Source organism: Bos mutus, chromosome 2 (genome assembly GCF_027580195.1).
Source record: "Bos mutus isolate GX-2022 chromosome 2, NWIPB_WYAK_1.1, whole genome shotgun sequence".
Classification (NCBI taxonomy): Eukaryota; Metazoa; Chordata; class Mammalia; order Artiodactyla; family Bovidae; genus Bos; species Bos mutus.
This window is the reverse complement of record NC_091618.1, coordinates 84,482,037-84,507,675: the sequence shown is the minus strand read 5'-3', so window position 1 is coordinate 84,507,675 and position 25,639 is coordinate 84,482,037. Positions and strand designations below refer to the sequence as shown.

The 25,639-nt window shown below is 36.6% G+C and overlaps 1 long non-coding RNA gene across 2 annotated transcripts in view; it reads right to left on the bottom strand.

Moving 5' to 3' along the window:
• Positions 1-25,639, bottom strand: part of LOC138990222 (uncharacterized) — a 291,199-nt gene that overhangs the window by 2,531 nt on the left and 263,029 nt on the right. For both annotated transcript variants that reach the window (XR_011466341.1, XR_011466340.1), the window contains one exon: positions 22,167-22,257. This is a non-coding gene — a long non-coding RNA (uncharacterized lncRNA). The remainder of the gene's footprint in view (positions 1-22,166; positions 22,258-25,639) is intronic.

Sequence of the window (25,639 nt, the reverse complement as noted above, 5' to 3'; positions counted from 1 at the left end):
ATAGTAAGGGACTTTAATACACCAATTACATCAATAAACAAATCATCCAGTCAGAAAAGTCAATGAGGAAACACTGGCCTTAAATGACGCATTAGACCAAATGGAATATATATAACATAATAAGTATATAAAATAGAGAATTTTTGGTGTGAGATCCTTCATTATACAAAAAGGTATGAGATCTATTGGTTTGGCCTTAGCCAAGAGCATAGAAAGAAGAGGAAAGACTGAGTAGGTAATGGGTGAATAAATATGGCAGTGGGAGTCCCAGGAAGTACTTTTCTGATTGCTCAGATTTCACACTAAAATAGGAAAGCAAGGCTGTTATCTGTGTGAGTGATGATGGGGGATGAGTTGTTGGAAATGGAGCAAAGAGGCAAAGGTCATAAATAGTCATTTAGGAACGTGAGAGAATGGAAGTGCTAGAGGAAAGCAGTATGACTGTCTGGCAACATTAAGGGCTCAAACGTTGGCTTAAAACTCAACATTCAGAAAACGAAGATCATGGCATCTGGTCCCATCACTTCATGGGAAATAGATGGGGAAACAATGAAAACAGTGTCAGACTTTATTTTTTGGGGCTCCAAAATCACTGCAGATGGTGACCGCAGCCATGAAATTAAAAGACGCTTACTCCTTGGAAGGAAAGTTATGACCAACCTAGATAGCATATTCAAAAGCAGAGACATTACTTTGTCAACAAAGGTCCGTCTAGTCAAGGCTGTGGTTTTTCCAGTGGTCATGTATGGGTGTGAAAGTTGGACTATAAAGAAAGCTGAGCATGAAGAACTGATGCTTCTGAACTGTGGTGTTGGAGAAGACTCTTGAGAGTCCCTTGGACTGCAAGGAGATCCAACCAGTCCATTCTGAAGGAGATCAGCCCTGGGATTTCTTTGGAAGAAATGATGCTAAAGCTGAAACTCCAGTACTTTGGCCACCTCATGCGAAGAGTTGACTCATTGGAAAAGACTCTGATGCTGGGAGGGATTGGGGGCAGGAGGAGAAGGGGACAACAGAGGATGAGATGTAACTCACTCAGACGTGAGTCTGAGTGAACTCCGGGAGTTGGTGATGGACAGGGAGGCCTGGTGTGCTGAGATTCATGGGGTCGCAAAGAGTCGGACACGACTGAGTGACTGATCTGATCTGATCTGATTAGCTTGTCACTTGATATGTATTATAATATATAAACATATGTTTTAATTACAAGATAGAATAAATGATAAAATAATAGGTTACATAGAACCTTCAGTAGGGGCATGTATAGCAATAGTGAAGTGTAAAAATAGTGATTAAAATTATTGATTTGAATATTATCACAGAAGCATATCTAGCTAAAATCATTTTTATCTAAATTAGAAAAGCTGTAAGTCATTATTTATTACCTGGAGTCCTACCTCACTGAAAAGAAAAAAAAAATTACTCTTGTGAAACTTTCTTTTTGTACTCCCTGTTCCACGTGCCTAAATAACAAATGGCATAATTTAAAACAAATGTTTTAATGGATATAAAAAAAATTACCCTTTATCCAGATTAAATCCTGTGAACTCTGGGATGAACAACTGGTTTCTTCCTTCTGACAGGGAATCATGTCCTAAAAATATCCATCAGTCTGCATTCCCCTCTGTATCTTCCATAATTTTCCCTTTGCTCTGAGCAGTGATTCTGTTATACACTGCTGGAGTGCTTATGACACCAAGAAAACACTTTCTTATTCAGAAGTCGAGTGTTAAGGCTTGGAAGGTTCAAGAGTTCAAGCGAGGTTCCTGGACAGGTATTCGACAGGACCCAGCACTAGTCCCTACTGTGACAGAGCTGCTTAGATTCTATCCTTACTTTTGGACTGAAACTTCACCACTTTAAACAGTTGAGGAAGACTGGAGGCTCTGTGAGTTTTATTCTATGAAATAACAGGAATAATTGTCATGACAAAACATAATGGCTAAAAAACCAACTGGAAGCTATTCTGAAGAAACAATTTTCATCTCTCCATAAAATAATCCTGGAAAGATTAGAGGTGAATTCTTTAAGACCACAGATGTTTCTCACTCTTATTAGCACTTTGTAATTTAACTATCCTGCTTGGAACTACACAAAGATGATTTGCAATATGGATAATGTATATCTTTAGTGTTCAATAATAACATTTATTATCAGTATGCAATGTTATTTGTGCTTTATATTTTAAAGTGGCATAGAAAGTACTGAGTAAACGAATTCATCAGAAGTGTTGACAAGATTTTTAATTCCTTCTGTTTCCTTTGGTATTTTTCTTAAATAGAATATGTAAGCAATGTAACCCATACGTAAAACACTTCTCAGTTTATGTTTATTCTGCTTTTTTATTGCATATTTGAAAATTAATAATTCAATGTTCTAATATTAGCTGTCATCTTAGCTGTTATAAAATTAATAATTCATCAAAAATGATATCAAACAAATGGTTCCTTTTTTGTTCTAGATGAGACAGTCTATTCAGCATTGAGAAACTACAACTGGTAAATTTATTTCCTTTATTTTAGGTCAAATCATACTTAAACATTTAAGCTGTAATTTTAATGTTTTCATTTTAAATATACAAATCGGCATATATCACAAGTGATGGTAAAATAACAACCTTCCTCTTGTTATAGTTGGTTGTTCCTGCCCTTGCTTATTTCTTGGCAGATAAGCATTCTTTAGAAAAAAGCACAATAAGCGTCATGCTTTGGAAAAGTTGAATATAAATTTATTTCTTCTTGGGTTCTGGTTGATGTTGTGCTCTGCATTTTACAGGATAGAAATCACTGTAGTGAGTGATATGTGCAAGTGACAGACTTTGAAAATTTTTTCTGAGAATATATATTTTCTGAGAAAGATATTTTAGTTGAATCTCTTGGAATGTATGTTAAGTTAATGTGATCTTGAAGTATTTTCAGTTAAAAGTTGTGATTTTAAAATACTTGCTTTCAAGATTCTGTTTTTATCCTTATTTTTTAAGGGCAGGAACTTTGTCTCTTTCTATTGTATAGTTACTGTTTTGGGGATCCTAGGGATTGGGAGTGATATTCTTTGTGGGAGAAGGGGCTGTCACCAGGAGGCATTGGTGGTATATAGCAAAAGCATCTAAATTTGTATGAAGGCTAGGCTTCATCTTAGCCTGATTTTATGGACCATAATTATAAAATAGGGGATCTGTAGGTCAATACATGTCCCTATTATAAAATTTTATATCATAAATCTTTCAAATCTTACTGAACCATGAGTCTGACATATTAGGTGGTGTTAGGAGTAAAATTGTCTCTAGCAAGTGTGAACTCAGCATGAAGGGGTAGGTTGTAGAATTTCACCTTTTTAACTAATCATTTCAAGTCCAACTTCCACAACATAAAAATGTACATTTGTACCATCTAGGGTACTTATTAGAAAGTGGAATCCCAGTCCAGATTTAGGGATTCTGTCTTATGCAGTGAGATTAGACTAGAGTTTGAAATTCACATTTTAAAATACCCTAGATAATACCATTACAAGTGGTCTATTCAGGGTGATGATCTACCCCAACTGAACTAGATTCCCCAGCATTCTTCTTAATGCTGTGCTGTGCTTAGTTGTTCAGTCATGTCTGACTTTTTGCTACCCCATGGACTGTAGCCCACCAGGACAGGCTCCTTTGTCCGTGGGGATTCTCCAAGCAAGAATATTGGAGTGGGTTGCCATGCCCTCCTGCAGGAAATCTTGCCAACCTGGGGATGGAACCCAGGTCTCTTGCATTGCAGGCAGATTCTTTACCATCTGAGCCACCAGGGAGGCCCGTTCTTAATGTTAGTGATCAGCATATTAAGAATGCCCCCTTTGACTCTTGAGAGTGTTAGGTTTGGATGATAATATGGTCACCCTACACACAGACCACACTTTGAAAAACACATAATCCTCGCATCTGAGTAAAGCATAGCTCCTAAGTTTCAAAGAAGCATTTTGATGTTGTCAATTAGAACTGTCTGTCAAGTTAACAATGAACTTCTATACCTTGAAATGGTTGTCTTCTTCTTGGTCCCCCCTCTCTACCTGCTAACACTTACCAGTCTTTTCTTTGCTGCATTCTTTAAAAAAAATGTAATTCCTGTTAGTTTATGTTTGGATTATTCACATAAGCATGTACTTCAAAGTTACTAGCATTCACACTAAAATATAAAGTTTTTTTCACTTAGCCTGTAAACCTATGAGAATTTGTTTTCGTACTTGAAAGTAAATCAGCTATGTGCAAAAGACCTGATAAAATCTGCCAAAATTAGAGGACATGTTAAAAACCAAAGAATTTACAGTCTTCTATCTTCCTCCTACTTTTCACAAATTAAGGAGGTGTCTTCACAGCAAAAAGAAGCAGTCCTAAAAGTTTTCCCTCCTCATTTGGTAGAATTTGTTTCATTATAATAACTCATTTATCACAATTTTCTATATTTAAGGATTCTATTTCAACAAAGATTGAGTCACCGATAGAGATCTAACATTTTCTTCCATAGATGCCAAGAAAAGAAGATACAGTCCATTCTCTTCAGAAAAACATAATCTAGTATAGCAAGTAGACAGATAAATATTTCTTTAAACTGTGATGTACGTTATATTCGAGTCATATCCAAAATGCCTTAGGAACACAAAAGAAAGAGTAAAAATAAAACAAGTTTAATTAAGAAATGCAGAAGTATCTTTTTTCATAGACATCTAGGTATGAAACTTTTTAGGGAATACATTAACAACCGATTCTAGTCGAAGACAGTACTGATGTACCACAGAAATGGACATTTTCACTGAAGCTTTATTTGACCAATAGCATTGTTGAAGAAGGACCTACTATGTACAAAGTATTTTCCTTGGCACTGAAGGTGGTATAATGAATACATAAATCATATTCTCTGTTCTCCAAAAGCTGAAAGAAGTATGACTAAAGAGAAGAGCTTAGTCATTAGGATACAGAGTTTGAGACAAGGACAAATTTTCTATTGACTGGGAAAAATGTGACAATCTGTAATAACGAAGGTCATATTCCAGCTTAGAATTTGTATGTAAGATTTTGTAAATTTGTCTGCAAGTATTTTTCTTGATAACTTTCTAAATCAAAATATTCATTTCATAAAATGTTCTGACAAAGATTCATCTCTTCTCTTCTCTGTTCTCTTGGTTTTTCTTTGTTCATTTTATTTAGGACCTCAACAGTCTTCCATGATGTGACCACACTTCATATCTCTGGGCCTCATGCACGTGTTTTGCAATTTAATAATCCCTAATTAACTACACAATGCTTTCTAAATATTTTTCAGTGTCTAGGATGCTCTGCCATTCCATATTTGATGAACAAAAAGTGTGAAGGGCACAGATCATAAGTTCTGTGAATTTTTCGCTTATATTTTCCTACCTATATGTGGCCTTCAATAGACATTGGACTTATTATTATCTGGAACTTACATTAGGGATTGAAAAGACTCAAGAATCTGAAATCAGGAATTATGAGGAAACAATAGATTTGCTAATTAAACAGCAGTGAAGATATTACAAAGCTAGAGGAAAACAGAACAGTCTTTACCATAAATTGTAGCAATATTTTTTGGATCTGTCTCCTAAAGTAAATGAAAAATAAACAAATGGGACCTAATTAAAGTTAAAATTGCAGGTCAATATCATAGGTAAACATAGATGCAAATATCTTCAACAAGATACTAGTAAACCAAATCCAACAATATATTAAAAGGATCATACACCATAATCAAGTGGGATCAACCCCAGGGATGCAAGGATTCTGCAAAAGCCACAAATCAGTGCGATATGCCACATTAACAAAGTGAAGAATAAAAATCATATGATTATCTCAACAGAGGAAGAGATAGCTTTTGGCTAAATTCAACATTCATTTTGATAACAGCTTTCCAAAAAATGAAAATAGAGGAATCATACCTCAACATAATAAAAGCCATATATGACAAACCTACAGCCAACATTATTCTCAATGGCAAAAGCTGAAAGCATTCCCTCAAAGATCAGGAACAAGACAGGGATGTTCATGCTTGCCACTTGTATTCAGCACAGTTTTGGAAATCCTAGCCATGGCAATCAGAAGAGAAAGAAAACCAAATTGGAAAAGAAGTAAAATTGTCAATTTACAGATGACACAATACTATACATAGAAATTTAAAATGATACTGGAACACTACTAGACTTCACCAATGAATTCAGTAAAATTGCACAATACAAAATTAATACACAGAAATTACTTATATACCTATACACCAACAACAAAAGATCATAAAGAGAAAGTAAGGAAATAATCTCATTTGCCTTCACATTAAAAAGCATAAAATAACTAGGAATAAACCTACCTAAGGAGACAAAATACCTGTACTTTGAAAACTATAAGATGTTGATGAAAGAAATCAAAAGATGACACAGATGGAAGGATATGAAAAATCAATGTTGTTAAAATGACTACATTATCCAAAGCAATCTACAGATTCAATGCAGTCTCTAGCAAATTACCAATGGCATTTTCACAGAAGTAGAACAAAACATTTTTTAATTTACATGGAAACACAAAAGACCCCAAAGAGCCAAAACAGTCCTGAGAAAGAAAAACTGAGCAGGAGGAATCAGCCTCTCTGACTTCAGACTACACTTCAAAGCTATGGTAATCATAAAAGTATGGTACTGGCACAAAAAAAGAAATATAGATCAATGGAACAGGACAGAATGCCCCCAAATAAACTCATGTTTCTGGTTATAGTCTACAACAAAAGTTGCAAGAATATATAATGGATAAAAGTATCTTCAGTAAGTAGTGCTGGGAAAACTGAACAGTAACATGTTAAAAAAAAAAAAAAAACATTCTCTAACATTGTACATAAGAATAAACTCAAAAAGGATCAAAGAATTAAATGCAAGCCAGGACACTGTAAGACTCTTAGAGGAAAACACAAGAACACTCGTTAACATAAATTGCAGCAACATCTTTTTAGATCTACCTTCTAGAATAATCAAAATGAAAACAAAATAAACAAACAAACAAAAAACAGATGGGACATAATTAAATTTAAAGCTTCTGTGTAGCAAAGAAAACCACAAACAAAATGAAAAAGAAACCAACAGAATGGGAATAAATATCTGAAAATTAAGGGGCTGAGAAGGGATTAATCTCCAGAATAAACAATTAATGTAACTCAATATCCAAAAATCAAATAACCTAATCACAAAATGGGCAGAATAGTTAAATTGACATTTCTCCATAGAAGAAATCCAGATGGCCAAGAGGCACATGAGATGATGCTCAACATCACTAATTATCAGAAATACAAATCAAAACTACAATGAGGTATCACCTCTCACCAGTTAGAATGGCCTTCACCAAAAGTCTACCAACAATAAATGGCTGGAAGGGGTGTGAAGAAAAGGGAACCCCCCCACCCACACACACACACATTGTTGGGAAGAATGTGAATTGGTACAGCCATTATGGAGAACAGGATGAAGCTTGCTTAAACTAAATTCAGAGCTATTCCTATGATTCAGTAGTCTCACTCTTGGTCATATATCTGGAGAAAACCATAATCTGAAAAGATACACACACCCCGGTGTTTATTGCATCAAAACAGACAAGACATAGACATAACCTAAATATCAACAGAGGAATGGATAAAGAAGATGTGGTATATTAATATTTGTGTGTGTGTGTGAGCGCTCAGTTGCTCAGTCATGTCCAATTCTTTGTGACTCCATGGACTGTAGCCTGCCAGGTTGCTTTGTCCATGGAATTTTCCAGGCAAGAATACTGGAGTAGGTTGCCATTTCCTCCTCCGGAGGATCTTCCTGACCCAAGGATCAAACCCATGTCTCTTGTGTCTCCTGCACTGGCAGATGGATTCTTTAGCACTGCACCACCTGGGAAGCCCGGTGATTTACATTATGTATATACACACACATACAACGGAATATCATTCAGTCATAAAAATGAAATAATCCCATTTGTAGCAATATGGATAGACCAAGATATTACCATACTAACTGAAGTCAGACAGGAAGACAAATATCACTTATACGTGGAATCTAAATTTTAAAAAAAGACACAAATGTACAAAACATAAACAGACTTAGAGATATTGAAAGCAAACTTAAAGTCACCAAATTCCCAGTTAAAGTGGAAATGTGGCAGGGGAGGAATAAATCGGGAGCTTCAGATGAACACACACACATACACACACACTACTATTTGTAAGACAGATAACCAGCAAGGACCTACTGTATAGCACAGGGAACTATATGCTGAGATACCCTATATGAAAAAATTATCTATAAAATATTGACTATATGTACATATATAACTGAATTACTCTGCTGTACACCTGAAGCTAACAACACTGTGAATCAAGTATACTCCAATAAAATTAAAATATTAAAATAATGAAAAACTGTAAAAGCTTTTTATAGAAAAGGAAACCACTGAGAAAATGAAAACTACAACAGAGCAAGTGAGAGAAAATAATTCCAAATGATGCAAATAAGGTATTAATATTCAAAATACATAAACAGCTTATATAACTTTATATCAAAAATAAACAATTCAGTTGAAAATAGAATTGAACAGACATTTTTTTCTAAAGTGGAAATGAAGATAAAAAGATGCTCATGCTTTCAGGGACATGAAAAGATGCTCATCACTAATCATCAGGGAACTGCAAATGAAAACCACAGTAGATATCAACTCGCACCTGTCAGAATGACTATCATAAAAAAGAACACAAATAACAAATGTTGACAATTATTTGGAAAAAAGAGAACCTTTGTACACTGCTGGTAGAAGTGTAAATCAGTGCAGTCACTGTGGAAAAAACAGGATGGGATTTTCTCAAAAAATATAGATAGAACTAAGATGCATGTATGTTCAGTTGCTCAGTCATGTCAGACTCTTTGCAACTCCATGGACTATAGCCTGCCAGGCTCTTCTGTCCGTGGAATTCTCCAGGCAAGAATATGGAGTGGTTTGCCATTGCCTTCTCCAAGGGATCTTTCCATCCCAGAGATCGAAGCTGAGTCTCCTGCATAGGTAGGCAGATTCTTTACCATGTGAGCCACCAGGGCTCTGTGTACCAGAAGACCTAGAAATTCCACTCCTGAGTATATATTTGAAAAAATAATAAACAATATGAATTTGAAAAGACACATGCATTCCAGTGGTCATAGAAGCATTACTTACAATTGCCAAGATGTGAAAACAACCTAAGCATCCATCAACAGATGAACGAATAAAAGTGTGAGATACACACACACACACAGTGGAATACTACTCAGTCATAAAAGAACTGAATATTGCTATTTGTAGCAGCATGGATAGATTTGGATGGAGGGCATTTGGCTAAGTGAAATTTGTTAGAAAAAACTGTATGGTACAAGTCATATGTGGAACCTAAAAAATATAACTACTGGATATAACAAAAAAGCAGATGCACAGATATAAGAACAAACTAGTAGTTACTAGTGGCAGGGTAATATAAGGATGGGAAAGGGGAGATACAAAACTCTTGGGTATAAGGCTCAGTGTATTGTACAACACAGGGAATAGAGCCAGTATTTTGTAATAATTAGCTGGAAAGTAACCTTTAAAGTTGTATAAAAATAAAAAATTAAAATTTTGTGTTACAGTATGCACGTGCTACAGTCTGAATGTTTATTTTTCCCCTAAATTCATATGTTGAAATCCTAATGCCCAATACAATGATATTAGTCATTAAAAAGCTTTGGGGGTGATTAGGTCATGAGATTGATATCTTTATAAAAGAGAAAACAGAGCTCCCTTGCCCACTTCCATCCTGTGAGGACACAATGAAAAGTCTACAACCTAGAAAAGGGCCCTCACTCAACTATACTGGCACCCTGACCTCAGACTTCTAGCCTACAGAACCATGAAAAATAAGTTTCTATTCTTTATGAGCTACCCAGTCTATGATATTTTGTTATAGCAGCCTGAGTGGACTAGGACATATTAGTACCTTGGAGCACACAGGAGCTATAAAGATGAAGATACAAGTAAACAAGAAATTATTGTTCATCTCAGGAACCACATTTCAAATGACGTTGCATCAAAAGTTGAACAAAATTTCTCTTCAGCAAACATTTTCCAATTTTTTTCTTTCTGAGGCAGGTAAATAAGAGGTAAAATGAGGAAAGAACTTGGATAACATATGATTGAAAAAACATGTGTCTCATGGAGACAAAAACATTCTGTATCAATCTATCAGTTCAGTCACTCAGTCGTATCCGACTCTTTGAGACCCCATGGACTGCAGCACGCCAAGCTTCCCTGTCCATCACCAACTCCCAGAGCTTGCTCAAACTCATGTCCTTTGAGTCAGTGATGCCATCCAACCATCTCATCCTCTGCCATCCACTTCTGCTGCCTTCAATCTTTCCCAGCATCAGGGTCTTTTCCAATGAGTCAGTTCTTCACATCAGGTGGCCAAAGTATTGGAGTTTCAGCTTCAGCATCAGTCTTTCCAATGTTCAGGACTGATTTCCTTTAGGGTTGACTGGTTGGATCTCCTTGCAGTCCAAGGGACTCTCAAGAATTTTCTCAAACATCACAGTTCAAAAGCATCAATTCTTCAGTGCTCAGCTTTCTTTATAGTCCAACTCCCACATTCATACATGACTACTGGAAAAAACCATAGCTTTGACTGGATGGACCTTTTTTAGCAAAGTAATGTCTCTGCTTTTTAATATGCTGTCTAGGTTGGTCATAACTTTTCTTCTAAGGAGTAAGTGTCTTTTAATTTCATGGCTGCAATCACCATCTGCAGTGATTTTGGAGCCCCCCCTCCCCAAATAAAGTCTGTCCATTGTTTCCCCATTTATTTGCCATGAAGTGATGGGACCTGATACCATGATGTTAGTTTTCCAAATGTTGGGTTTTAAGCAACCTAATGCAGTACTTGGGTGCAATCTCAAAAATGACAGAATGATCTCTTTTTGTTTCCAAGTCACCGCATTCAATATCACAGTAATACAAGTCTATGCCCCAACCAGTAATACTGAAGAAGCTGAAACTGAGTGGTTCTATGAAGACCTACAAGACCTAGAATTAACACCCAAAAAAGATTTCATTATAGGGGACTGGAATGCAAAAGTAGGAAGTCAAGAGATACCTGGAGTAACAGGCACATTTGGCCTTGGAGTACAAAATGAAGCAGGGAAAAGGCTAACAGAGTTTTGCCAAGAGATCACACTGGTTATAGCAAACACCCTCTTCCAGCAACACAAGAGAAGACTCTACACAGGAACGTTGCCAATGTCTATTATATAGTTTAAGTTCTCAGGACTACTATGCAGAATTACTTTCTTCTGTATACCCTGATGGCATGATAAAATCGCATATTTAAAACTGGCAAGTCAATTTTGCTAAGGAAATTTCAAAACTAAACTTTTTGATAAGTTTTTTCTCTATCAACCTCATACATTTATTGAGCTTCAGTTTTGGTAATATCAGAATCTATTGATTCACAAGATAAATATTGATCTGACCTCACCTTCACCTCAGTTTATATTTACTTCTGAAGTCAATAAATCTAGAAACTGATCTGACAGCAGTCAATATTAGTTTAAAATTCTTAAAATAGCAGCTTTACTGTAAGGTAATAATTCAGCATTTTATAGATTCTGCCTCAAAGAAATAAAAAGGCAATGTAACTTACAAATTTCCTAGATAAAACTATTTCTGTGTCATCTGGTTTCAAATAAGAGGATCTCACTCGTATCAAGAACATCTTTAATATATCTTCTAATCTCTGACCCAAAGTATTTGAAATACCTTATCCTGCTTGTTAGTGGCAATTGAACACCAGTGTCTTGCTTTGCTTCTAATTATAATTAAGCTATGTCATTATTCTCTAAATGACTGATGCTTTCTGTTGGGCCCAGTTCCCTCTGAAATGAATTTAACCTAGAGGTATAATATAGTCAACAGCCATACTGGAGTTTGGAAGTTAAAGGCAATAATATATTTGTAACCTCATTAATCAGTTTGTTTTTATCTTTTCAAAGTCTAGTAGATATAAACCCACAGGTCAAGATTTGCATTACAATTTATTACTTTGTTTAAGGCCACTGCACTCCTCTTTTACTTACACCTTATTCCAGTGCTTTGGGGGATGAATGACATACTCGTATTACAGAATTCCATAATGAAATCACCTAAAAGATATTTTAAAAATTATTTAATTTTCCACCTAAATAACAGATAAGGAAATCTCCTTTTGGATATAACCTATACCCAATTATTTTCTAAAGAAACAAGTTGTGCTATTAAAATATATTTCATCACACAACTATTTAGGAATTGAGTCTATATATCATGGAGAGAGGTGAGGTCAAAACAAAAAACAAGTTATACAGTTTATTTCATAGGTTAAATGCATTCTACTGTAGGATATTTTGAAATGTAACATGGGGTAGAAGTTATTAGTAATCTTTTAAAAGATTAGTTCATTCTTAGTGAATAACTAGTATACAATCTAACTAGTATACAATCATGCCAGTTAGCCAAACCTTGCCTGCCAGTGCAGGAGATGGAAGAGATGTGGGTTTGATCCTTGGTTCAGGAAGATCCCCTGGAGGGAGGAATGGCAAACCACTCTATTATTCTTGCCTGGAGAATCTCATCTGGTGGGCTACAGTCCACAGGGTTGCAAAGAGTCAGACATGACTGAAGTGACTTAGCATACACGTAGGCAGGCAAGGAAGATAACTACTTCAGAAAATACTGCCACCTACTTGAAGTCACATTCGAAAACCTTGTGAGTGCAAAGTTAGTAATCCTTCCAATAAATTAAAGGTTTTAAGGACAACTATGTCCTGTTTATATTCACATCACTACATGTATATGTGTGTAATATGCTTAGCATATATGTTGCTCTCAAATTCGTATGCTTATCATAACAAATTTAGGCAGATTATTTGTATTCTGCCTTAATTAATCTTCCCTGGTGCCTCAGACGGTAAAGCGTCTGCCTACAATGAATGAGATCCAGGTTCATTCTGGGTTAGGAAGATGCCCTGGAGAAGGAAATGGCAACCCATTCCAGTAGTCTTGCCTAGAATATCCCATGGACAGAGGAGCCTGGTAGGCAACAGTCCATGGGATCACAAAGAGTCAGACATGACTGAGGGACTTCAATTTCTTTCTTTCTTTCTTTCTTTAATTAACCATCTTTAGTGTTATTCAAGTGCTAAATCTAGATTAAGAGAAGACTAATTCATACAGTGGCTAACTCTATCATAAAGAAAAGCCCCATTTGTAAATATTAGAATAGTAAAGTTAGTAGTATTCTTTCATTCATTAACTTTTAATCCCACTGTTCTTACAAGCTGCTATTTGTTTTATCCTGAACTATTTCTTATAATCTAATCCAGCTCCATGATTGTGTATTTATACTGAATTCAGCATTACAAGAAATATTTATTATAATACCTAATTGAAAATATCATGTAGATGAGGTATTTTTAAATTTTAAAAATATAACTTGTAATAAGTATGTAACTGCAAAGTTTTGATAGGATAATTTTATACTATTTTATTTACTTTTTATATAACTAACTAATGTCCAAAAGGAAAAACATGTTCAAGGTAAGTACTCCTCTAATTATTCAGTTCTCTGCCTTTTCATATATCTAAGAAAAAAGAAAATGATTAGAAAATGATTAGAGAGAGACAGTTATTTCCAGAGAATTGGCATTTGAAACTCAACAAAATGAATTCTCTTCTTATCTAGAATTCTTTATATTTTTTGTACTTAGTTTTGGTTAACAGAGTGCTGCTTACAGTATCTCTCATTTGTGTAAGTGAAAAATAGCTATGTTTTTATTACTTAAAATATTACAAAAAGGGACAATATGCTAAAAATATGCAGTGAACAAATATCATCTGTACAGACTGGAAGAGAACCTTCATAAATTAACCTTATTAGTGCATTACTGTAAGCGAATGCCAAAAAAGCTCCTAATTTGCATTAAGATAGATTTTTCAGGTTGGCTGCATGATTTAATTAAAGAAAAGATTAAGAATCATTAAACAAGCTGCTCTACCTTGCAATAACAGAATTCATATCTGATTCAGGTTAACGAAAACACAGATGGTGATTCAGTAACTGTTGAGTTGCTGTAACAGAATGAAAATGATCCCATTAGTTCTCTGGAAATGTGAGGGAATTTGGAAATTAGTATGCAGATACATTGTATGGTGCTAGACAGCTTGGTCTGCTCGGATCATCGCTGATTATACTTTGTTTGGGTTGGCAACACTGAACTTAATAAATGAAAAAATGTTCCAGTATACCACAGTTGGAAACTGTTCAAGGTTGAAATAGGTGTGCAGGCTTTCAAAAGGAGAGAGTTAAGTAAACAAATGTCAATCAATTCAGAGCTGGCAATTTTTTTTTCCTTTAAAGAATATGTCTGTTTTTGAGAAGCAAGTGTCATAAAAACGGAAACCCTTTCCTGGCTACATATGTCCATGTGGTATTTATTATTACGAAAGGATTTTAAATGCATACTACCAGTTTGAGGAAGATGTGCAAGCATTTTAATAGCTTTTTTTTTCTGGTAGAAATAGAAGAAATCCGGTCATTATGAGGATTATTATATTTTTCACAAAAATCAATATAATTCTGATGGAAAATGTTATGACAGGATTAAAAAATAAGTGTAAGAATAATGGTTATTGAAAGTTTAAAGGTGTCAGTAAGGACCACAAAGTAATTCTCAAGGAGCCTTCTGGGAAAGAACAACTTAAACAAGTAGCACTGTCCATCATGGCAGCTGACAGAAAAAGCCCTTGCATTCACGATCTCGACTACACATACTGCCTCCATGTTTATCACATGGTCCATGCCATCAGTCTGAGTGTTCAGCATCTGACCCTTGGGAATGAATCTCAGTGACTTAGCACAAGACCCTTCTGGACAGAGGTCTTCAAAGGCAGGAAGCAAATGACCCTGTTCTATTAACATGTTGCAGTAAAGCAGAGCAGCAGCAGTGCTGTTAAAGTTGACTTTGGTCTTACAGTTTCCTAGCAACTAATTTAAAGGCCAGAACATTGTTTGTTACAATGTTTCCAGCTCCTGAACTACATCAAGACTTTATTCGAAATATGCAGAACACCTTAAAAATTTTTTTAAATTAAACCAATAGTCTTGGACAACCCATACTTTCAGTGTGATAATACTAATTTACAAAAAAAAAAAAAAAAAAATAACCTCATTTTTAGTATTAGCACAATAAGGCTTTAAGCGGTTTGACTTTTCTGGCAACTATTCATTTCATTAAACTTTTTGAAAATATTTATGTTCTTTTCCAAAACATCTAAAAATTACAGTCTATAATGTATAACATCAACACCTGGCAACTTGTAGAAGTACATATGTTACTAGTGTCTTAATTACAAATGACACCTCTAATAGTTCCTCTATTACAGGCCCTTTTTATGGCTTTCAAACTAATTTCTAAGGAAATTATAGTATTGAGAAGAAATGCTACAAGGTACTTTTCATGCAGTATATTATACAAACTTATTATAAAATTACAAAGGCCTTGGTACACATACATTCCTTTTAACCACAACTTCATCTATTTTGTCCTCTTAAAAAAAAAAAAATCCATGCCAGTTTCCTCAAAACACTGGACTATCAAGAAAGACACTGGACTTCACTGGGAAATTCTACCAAACATATACAAAATTATACCTAGCCTTCTCAGATTATTCCAAAACTTTGAAGAGGAGGGAATAGTTCCAAGTTCAATCTATGAGCCCAATGTTGTAGCATACAAAATTAAATATACAGAAATATTTCACTTTTTGTGTAAAGAAATACAACATATCAGAGAAAGTAAACACACAATCTCATTTAAAATTTCATCAAAAATTACTTAGAAATAAACTTAACCAAGAAGGTGAAAGACCTATGCACTGAAAACTATAAGACATTGATAAAGGGAATGAGATGAGTCAAAGAAATGAAAAGGTAGCCTGTACACTTGACTAAAAGAATCATTATTATTAAAATGGCTCATACTACCCAAAGCAACCTACAGATTTAATGCAATCCCTATCAAAATATCCAGGATATTTTTTCACAGAACTATAACAAATAAACAAAAAAATTTATATGTAAACACACACAGTGGAGTCTTTGGGGTTTTCTATGTAGAGGATCATGTCATCTGCAAATAGTGAGAGTTTTACTTCTTCTTTTCCAATTTGGATTCCTTTTATTTCTTTTTCTGCTCTGATTGCTGTGGCCAAAACTTCCAAAACTATGTTGAATAGTAATGGTGAAAGTGGGCACCCTTGTCTTGTTCCTGACTTTAGAGGAAATGCTTTCAATTTTTCACCATTGAGGATAATGTTTGCTGTGGGTTTGTCATATATAGCTTTTATTATGTTGAGGTATGTTCCTTCTATTCCTGCTTTCTGGAGAGTTTTTATCATAAACGGGTGTTGAATTTTGTCAAAGGCTATCTCTGCATCTATTGAGATAATATATGGTTTTTTTTTCAATTTGTTAATGTGGTGTATTACATTGATTGATTTGCGGATATTGAAGAATCCTTGCATCCCTGGGATAAAGCCCACTTGGTCATGGTGTATGATCTTTTTAATGTGTTGTTGGATTCTGATTGCTAGAATTTTGTTTAGGATTTTTGCATCTATGTTCATCAGTGATATTGGCCTGTAGTTTTCTTTTTTTGTGGGATCTTTGTCAGGTTTTGGTATTAGGGTGATGGTGGCCTCATAGAATGAGTTTGGAAGTTTACCTTCCTCTGCAATTTTCTGGAAGAGTTTGAGCAGGATAGGTGTTAGCTAATCAATGATTATAGTAAAGTTGCAGGATATAAAATCAACACACAGAAATCCCTTGCATTCCTATACACTAATAATGAGAAAACAGAAAGAGAAATTAAGGAAACAATTCCATTCACCATTGCAACGAAAAGAATAAAATACTTAGGAATATATCTACCTAAAGAAACTAAAGACCTATATATAGTAAAACTATAAAACACTGGTGAAAGAAATCAAAGAGGACACTAATAGATGGAGAAATATACCATGTTCATGGATTGGAAGAATCAATATAGTGAAAATGACTATACTACCCAAAGCAATTTATAGATTCAATGCAATCCCTATCAAGCTACCAACAGTATTCTTCACAGAGCTAGAACAAATAATTTCACAATTTGTATGGAAATACAAAAAACCTCGAATAGCCAAAGCGATCTTGAGAAAGAAAAATGGAACTGGAGGAATCAACCTACCTGACTTCAGGCTCTACTACAAAGCCACAGTCATCAAGACAGTATGGTACTGGCACAAAGACAGAAATATAGATCAATGGAACAAAATAGAAAGCCCAGAGATAAATCCACGCACATATGGACACCTTATCTTTGACAAAGGAGGCAAGAATATACAATGGATTAAAGACAATCTCTTTAACAAGTGGTGCTGGGAAATCTGGTCAACCACTTGTAAAAAGAATGAAACTAGAACACTTTCTAACACCATATACAAAAATAAACTCAAAATGGATTAAAGATCTCAATGTAAGACCAGAAACTATAAAACTCCTAGAGGAGAACACAGGCAAAACACTCTCTGACATACATCACAGCAGGATCCTCTATGACCCACCTCCCAGAATATTGGAAATAAAAGCAAAAATAAACAAATGGGACCTAATTAAACTTAAAAGCTTCTGCACATCAAAGGAAACTATTAGCAAGGTGAAAAGACAGCCTTCAGAATGGGAGAAAATAATAGCAAATGAAGCAACCGACAAACAACTAATCTCAAAAATATACAAGCAACTCCTACAGCTCAAAAAAAAAAAAAAAAAAAAAAACACACACACACATACAAAAACCGTGAATAGACAATCCTGAGGGGAAAAAAAGATTTCAGGCTATACTACAAAGCAATATTAATCAAAACAGCATGGTACAGGCATACATACAGACACACAGATCAAGAGAACAGAAAACAGAGCTCTGAACTAAGCCCACCCATCTGTAGTCAATTAATCTATGACAAAGGAGGCTAGAATATACAATGGAGAAAACAGTCTCTTGAATAATTGGTGCTGGGAAGCTGAACAGCTACATGTAAAGCAATGAAGTTAGAATGTTTCCTCATACCATATGCAGAAATTCAAAAGTTTAAAGACCTAAACGTAAGACATGACACCATAAAACTCCTACAGGAGAATATTGGTGAAATGCTCTTTGATATAAATCATAGCAATATCTTCTTAGATCTTTTCCACAAGGCAAAAGAAATAAAAGAATAAACAAATGGGATCTAATCAAACTTAGAAGTTTATACACAGCAAGGAAGTCATTGGCAAAATAAAAAGATAACCTAAGGGAATGGGAGAAAATATCTGTAAATAATGGGACAAATATTCAAAATTTATAAGTAGCTTATACATCTCAGTATCAAAATAATAATCCAATCAAAATAGGCAGATTTGAATATTTTTCCAAAGATGACATACAGATGGCTAACAGGAATGTGAAAAAATGTTCAACATGGCTAATTAGAAAAATACAAGACAAGATCACAATGAGATTTTTCCTTACACCTGTCTACATGGTGATCATTGAAAAGTCTACAAATTACAAGTGCTGGAGGGGATGTGAAGAAAGGTTAGCACTTTTATACTAATGGTGGGAATGTAAATTGGGGTAAGTACTATGGAAAAAAGTATGAAGTTTTAGTTTTAAAACACTAAAACTAGAATTCACTAGATCCAGTAATTTCAATCCTGGTTATATGTATATATATTAAAAATATATATATATATATATATAATTTCAAAGATACATGCACCCCCTCAATGTTCACAGCAGCACTATTTACAATAACCAAGATATGGAAGCAACCCAAGTAATCATCAACAGATGATTGGCTTAAGAAAGTGTGATATATATGTACAATGGAATGTTACTCAGCCATAAAAGAGAATGAAATATTGCCACCACCCAAAAAAGATGTCCTTTTCATTATAGGAGACTGGAATGCAAAAGTAGGAAGTCAAGAGATACCTTGAGTAACAGGCAAATTCAGTCTTGGAGTACAAAATGAAGCAGAGCAAAGGCTGACAGAGTTAGAATTCCATCACCTCCACTAGTGATGCTTCCTAAGGTTCAGCTGACTTCACATTCCAGGATGTCTGGCTGTAGATGAGTGATCACACCTTCTTGGCTATCTGTGTCATTAAGATCTTTTTTGTACAGTTCTTCTGTGTATTCTTGCCACCTCTTCTTAATATCTTCTGCTTCTGTTAGGTCCATACCATTTCTGTCCTTTATTGTGCCCAACATTGCATGAAGTGTTCCCTTGAACATGAATGTGAAACGTGAACATGAAGTCACTCAGTTGTGTCCAACTCTTTGCGACCCCATGGGCTGTAGCCTACCAGGCTCCTCTGTCCATGGGATTTTCCAGGCAATAGTACTAGAGTGGATTGCCATTTCCTTCTCCAAGGGATCTTCCCAACCCAGGATCGAACCCAGGTCTCCTGCATTGTAGACAGACACTTTACCTTGGTATCTCTAATTTTCTTGAAGAGATCTCTAGTCTTTCCCATTCTATTGTCTTCCTCTATTTCTTTGCATTGATCACTAAGGAAGGCTTTCTTATCTCTCCTTGCTATTTGGAACTCTGCATTCAAATGGGTCTATTCTTCTTTTTCTCCTTTGTCTTTCATGTCTCTTCTTTTCTCAGCTATTTGTATGGGCTCCTCAGACAACCATTTTGCCTTTTTGCATTTTTGGGGGGCCGGTGGGGATGGTCTTGATCACTGCCTACTGTACAATGTCCACGAACCTCCCTCCATAGTTCTTCAGGCACTCTATCAGATCTAATACCTTGAATCTACTTGTCACTTCCACTGTATAATTGTAAGGGATTTGATTTAGGTCATACATCAATTGCCTAGTGGTTTTCCCTACTTTCTTCAATTTAAGTATGAAATTTGAATAAGGACTTCATGATCTGAGCCACAGTCAGCTCCTGGTCTTGATTTTCTTACTGTATAGAGCTTCTCCATCTTTGGCTGCAAAAATATCAATCTGATTTCGGTATTGACCATCTGCTGATGTCCATGCGTTGTGTCTTCTCGTGTGTTGTTGGAAGAGTGTGTTTGCCATGACCAGTGTATTCTCTTGGCTAAACTCTGTTAGCTTTTGCCCTGCTTCATCTTGTACTCCAAGGCCAAATTTGCCTGTTAATCCAGGTATCTCTTAACCTCCTAGTTTTCATTGCAGTCCCCTATCATAAAAAGGACATCTTTTGGGGGTGTTAGTTCTAGAAGGTCTTGTAGGTCTTCATAGAATCATTCAGCTTCAGCTTCTTCAGCATTACTGGTTGGGCAATAGACTTGGATTACTGTGATATTGAATGGTTTGCCTTGGAAATGAACAGAGATCATTCTGTCATTTTTGAGATCGCACCCAAGTACTGCATTTCAGACTCTTATGTTAACTATGAGGGCTACTCCGTTTCTTCTAAGAGATTCTTGCCCACAGTAGTAGATATAATGGTCATCTGAGTTAAATTCGCCCATTCCAGTTAATTTTAGTTCACTGATTCCTAAAACATTGATGTTCATTCTTTCTATCTCCTATTTGACCACTTCTAATTTACCTTGATTCATGGACCTAAATTTCAGGTTGTTATACAATATTGCTCTTTACAGCATCGGACTTTATTTCCGTCCCCAGTCACATCCACAACTGGGCATTGTTTTTGCTGTGGCTCCATCTCTTAATTCTTTTTGGAGTTATTTCTCCATTCTTCTCCAGTAGCATATTGGGTACCTACCAACTTGGGGATTTCATCTTTCGGTGTCCTATTTTTGTCTTTTCATACTGTGCATGGGGTTCTCAAGGCAAGAATACTGAAGTGGTTTCCCATTCCCTTCTCCAGTGGACCATGTTTCATCAGAGCTCTCCACCATGACCCATCTGTCTTGGGTGGCCCTACATGCATGACTCATAGTTTCATTGAGTTAGACAAGGCTATGGTCCATGTGATCAGTTTAATTAGTTTTCTGTGACTGTGGTTTTCAGTCTGTCTGCCCTCTGTTGGATAAGAATAAGAAGCTTATGGAAGCTTCCTGATGGGAGAGACTGACTGGGGGGGAAACTGGGTCTCGTTCTGATGGCCCTGGCCATGCTCAGTAAATCTTTAATCCAATTTTCTGTTGATGGGCAGGGCTCTGTTCCCTCCCTGTTGTTTGACCTGAGGCCAAACTATGGTGGAGGTAATGAAGATAATGGCGACCTCCTTCAAAAGGTCCTGTGCATGCGCTGCCACACTCAGTGCCCCCAACCCTGCAGCAGGCCACTCCCGACACACCCCTCTGCCGCAGACTCTTGGACACTCACAGGCAAGTCTGGGTCAGTCTCTTGTGGGGTCACTGCTCCTTTCTTCTGGATCCTGGTGCACACAAAGTTTTGTTTGTGCCCCAAGAGTCTGTTTCCCCAGTCCTGTGTAAGTTCTGTAACCAAATCCCACTGGCCTCCAAAGTCAAATTCTCTGGGCATTCTCAGTCCCTTTGCCAGATCCTCAGGGTGGTAAATTTGCTCTGGGTCCTAGAACTTTCTTAACAGTGCGAGAATTTCTTTGGCATAATTGTTCTGCAGTTTGTGGGTTGTCTGCTTGGCAGCTTTTTGGTGGGGTTAATGGCGACCTCCTCCAAGAGGGCTTATACCACAGGCGGTGTGACCCAGGTAGCTGCACCCAGTGCCCTGGTCCCTGCCGCAGGCCACTGCTGACCAGTACCTCTACAGGAGGCTCAAACACAGGTCTGGCTACACACAAGGTTTTATTTGAGCCCTCTCAGAGTCTCTGGCAGGTATGGGATTTGATTCTAAATGCAAGTTCGCCCCTCCTACCATCTTGTTGGGGGCTTCTGCTTTGCTCTTGGAGAAGCCTTGCTTGGGCTTCCCTGATAGCTCAGTTGATAAAGAATCTGCCTGCAATGCAGGAAACTCTGGTTCGATTCCCAGGTCAGGAAGATCTGCTGCAGAAGGGATAGGCTACCCGCTCCAGTATTCTTGGCCTTCCCTAGTGGCTCAGCTGGTAAAGAACCTACCTGCAATGTAGAAGACCTGTGTTGGGAAGATCTCCTGGTGAAGGGAAAGGCTACCCACTCCAGTATTCTGGCCAAGAGGATTCCATGGACTCTACAGTCGCAAAGAAAAATCAAACACAGTGATAGCTATAATTTATTTACAAAATAAAGCAAATATTTACCCACATTTTAGATAAACTTCCTTACATGACATCAAGCTGGGTAAATAAATAGTATAAATCAATTTCACAGTGCTATATTATTCTTAAAAGGCCATAAAAATTAAAATACACTTCAAATATATATTAAATATTTGTGAATGAATGAAGGCTTGGCATTACCTTTAGTTTGATCTGCACTTATCATTTCTTAAGTCAATATTTTAAAATTATGTATTGCATTGCACATGATCCCAAGATTTAAATTACTTTATTTTTCAGTAACATCCTGTTTCTAATTTTATTTCATGATTATGAAACTTAAATTTTTAACTTACCAAAATTTTCATAGCTAAACAGGATTGGAACCTGGCATTTCTGATGCCAAATTCAGTTATCTTCCTTTAAATAGATGTTAACTTTAATCAATGAGATCATTGCAACCTTAACTATACTTATTCTAAAAAGCCATTTTGTGGCAAATAATACAGGTAGTGGGCAGTTCTGTTTTCAATTTGTACTGTGCCAAATTGAGTTAGACTTGTTGACACGTTGCTTTGCAAAGTTTTGTGTAACTCGTTTCTCACACGTGGTCTATTTTTGCAGTAATGTAGATTTAAGTACTAATCTCAATTCACAACTGTGTCCAGGATGGGGAATGAATGCCTGTGCCACAGCATTAAAATCCATACAAAAGAGGAATAAAGTCTCCACTGCAGAGCCTTTGTTTCCTTACCCACAACCAATAAATTAAGGAGTTCATTATGTTTAGCATTCACTTATCTGAACAAACTGTTTCCATAGAGTGGTGGGGATGAGTTCCCTACTCCAAATTCCTGGAGGAAAGTCAAGTCTATGTTTAAAGAAAAGGGAGCCCTGAGCAACCACATTAATCTGCCTACCTGCCCTGGAGAAATTTTGTTCCAGTTCTTATCCAGAGCAGAGCCACAGTTCTCAATGCTTTGCTTAAGTCTTGTTAGGAGCATCCCTAGTGACTCAGACAGTGAAGAATCTGCTTGCAAAGCAGGAGACCCAAGTTCAATCCCTAGGATGCAAAGATCCACTGGAGAAGGGAATGGTTACCCACTCCAATATCTGTCCTGGAGAAATTCTGTTCCATTTCTTATCCAGAGCAAAGCCACTATTCTCAATACCTTGCTTAGGGCTTACCTGCTCTTAATGGGAGGGATTCTGTCGACTACAAAGGCAAAGTTTGTGGAGGATGGAGAGATGAACAAATTATAGAGCTAAGAAATTATAGAACAAAGAACAAATTATACTCTCCATATGAGATAAATGGGGACAGGGGAAGGAGCTTAATGGAGAAGAAAGAGGAAGAACAAAGAGGGGATGGGGAGGAGGAGGAAGAAACCAAGATGGAAGGAGGAAGAAATGGGAGGGGGAAAGGGAGTGAGAAGAAAGAAAAGGAAGGGAAAAAGAGAAATCACGATGGCAAAAAAAATTCAAACCAAGGAGTAGAGTAGGGGACAGGTTTTGAGATGATGGGAAAGTGCATGATGATCCAGATACCAAAAATATAAATTGTCATGAATTGAGTTGTCATTTGTTCTTTTACTCCAACTAAGATCCCACCTGCTTTCCCTGTTTTCTCATAGAAACATGTGGACTACACTATGGGTACTCCTTCCCTGACAGAGTTCTCATTTTCTCTTCCAGCCCATAGACCAACCTTGGCAGATAAGACATAAAAGCATGGTCATCGCATCAGTGCCACTGTCCAATAATAACAACAAGGGAAAAGGAAAAAAATGGCAATAATCCCTATAAGCAGACTAGGTTAGAGATATGTCAAGGAGGTGCTGGTAAAAATCAGGAATCATTTCAATTCTCAACAAAGTTAACAAACATCTTGATAATTTGTTACTTAGATCACCTCATCTTTTGTAAGTATAATTCCCTCAAGGTCAAAAAAATACTGTAGACAGAAGGAAGCACTAAGAAATGTGATTTTTTTTCTTTATGCATATATTTTAAGTTCTTCTGTCCTTAACTATATTAAGTTCCCCATATATCCCATGGGACCAACCAAAGCTTCAGCTGTTCTATTCCTTGCTGCCTTTTTCACTGTGTTCACTGGGTACTCAAGGCAAGAATACTGAAGTGGTTTGCGATTCCCTTCTCCGGTGAATCACATTTTGTCAGGCCCTAACTAGCAAGGATATGCCCCCTTCAGCCGCTCCACGTGCCAGACAACATGGCCAGCACCCTGGTTGTCCCCCTGCTGGTCCTTGTTGAGCATGTAAACATTCATCAGCTGCTGGGAGTCAGTCAACATGCTGCCTGGGGGCCAGAGCAAAGGTCCATGAAAAGGCAAAAATATGTGACACTAGAAGATGAGCATCCCAGGGTGGTAGGTGTCCAATAAGCTAATGGGGAGAGATAGCTCCATGAAGAATGAAGTGGCTGGGATAAAGTAGAAACAATTCTCACTTGTGGATGTGTCTGTCTGGTGGTGAAAGTAAAGTCTGATGCTATAAAGAACAATATTGTATAGGAATGTGGAATGCTAAGTCTGTAGATTCAAGTAAATTAGATATGGTCAAGCAGGAGATGGTCAGATAGAATATCAACATCTTTGGAATCAGTGAACTAAAATGGACAGGAATAGGTAAATCTAATTCAGATAAGCATTATATCTACTACTTTGGCAAGAATCCCTTAGAAATAGAGCAGCCCTCATAGTCAACAAAAGAGTCTGAAGTACAGTACTTGGCTGCAATGCCAAAAACAACAGAATGATTTCGGTTCATTTCCTAGGCAAACCATTCAACATCACAGTAATCCAAGTCTATACACCAACCAATAATGCTTAAGAAACTTAAGGTGAATGGTTCTATGAAAATCTAGAAGATCTTCTAGAACTAACACCCAAAAAAGATGTCCTTTTCATCATAGGGGACTAGAATCCAAAAGTAGGCAGACAGGAGATATCTGGAGTAACAGGTAAGTTTCACTTTGCAGTACAAAATGAAGCAGGGTAAAGGCTAACAGTTGTGCCAAGAGAATGCTCTAGTCATAACAAACACCCTCTTCCAACAACACAAGAGATAACACTACACATGGACATCCCCAGGTGGTCAGTACTAAAATCAGATTGATTATATTATTTGAAGCCAAAGATGGAGAGCTCTACACAGACAGCAAAAACAAGACCTGGAGCTGACTATGGCTCAGATCGTGAACTAATTGCAAAATTCACGCTCAAATTAAAGAACACAGGAAAAACTACTAGGCCAGTCAGGTAGGACCTAAATCAAATTCCTTATGATTACACAGTAGAGGTGACAAATAGAGTCAAGGGATTAGATCTGGTAG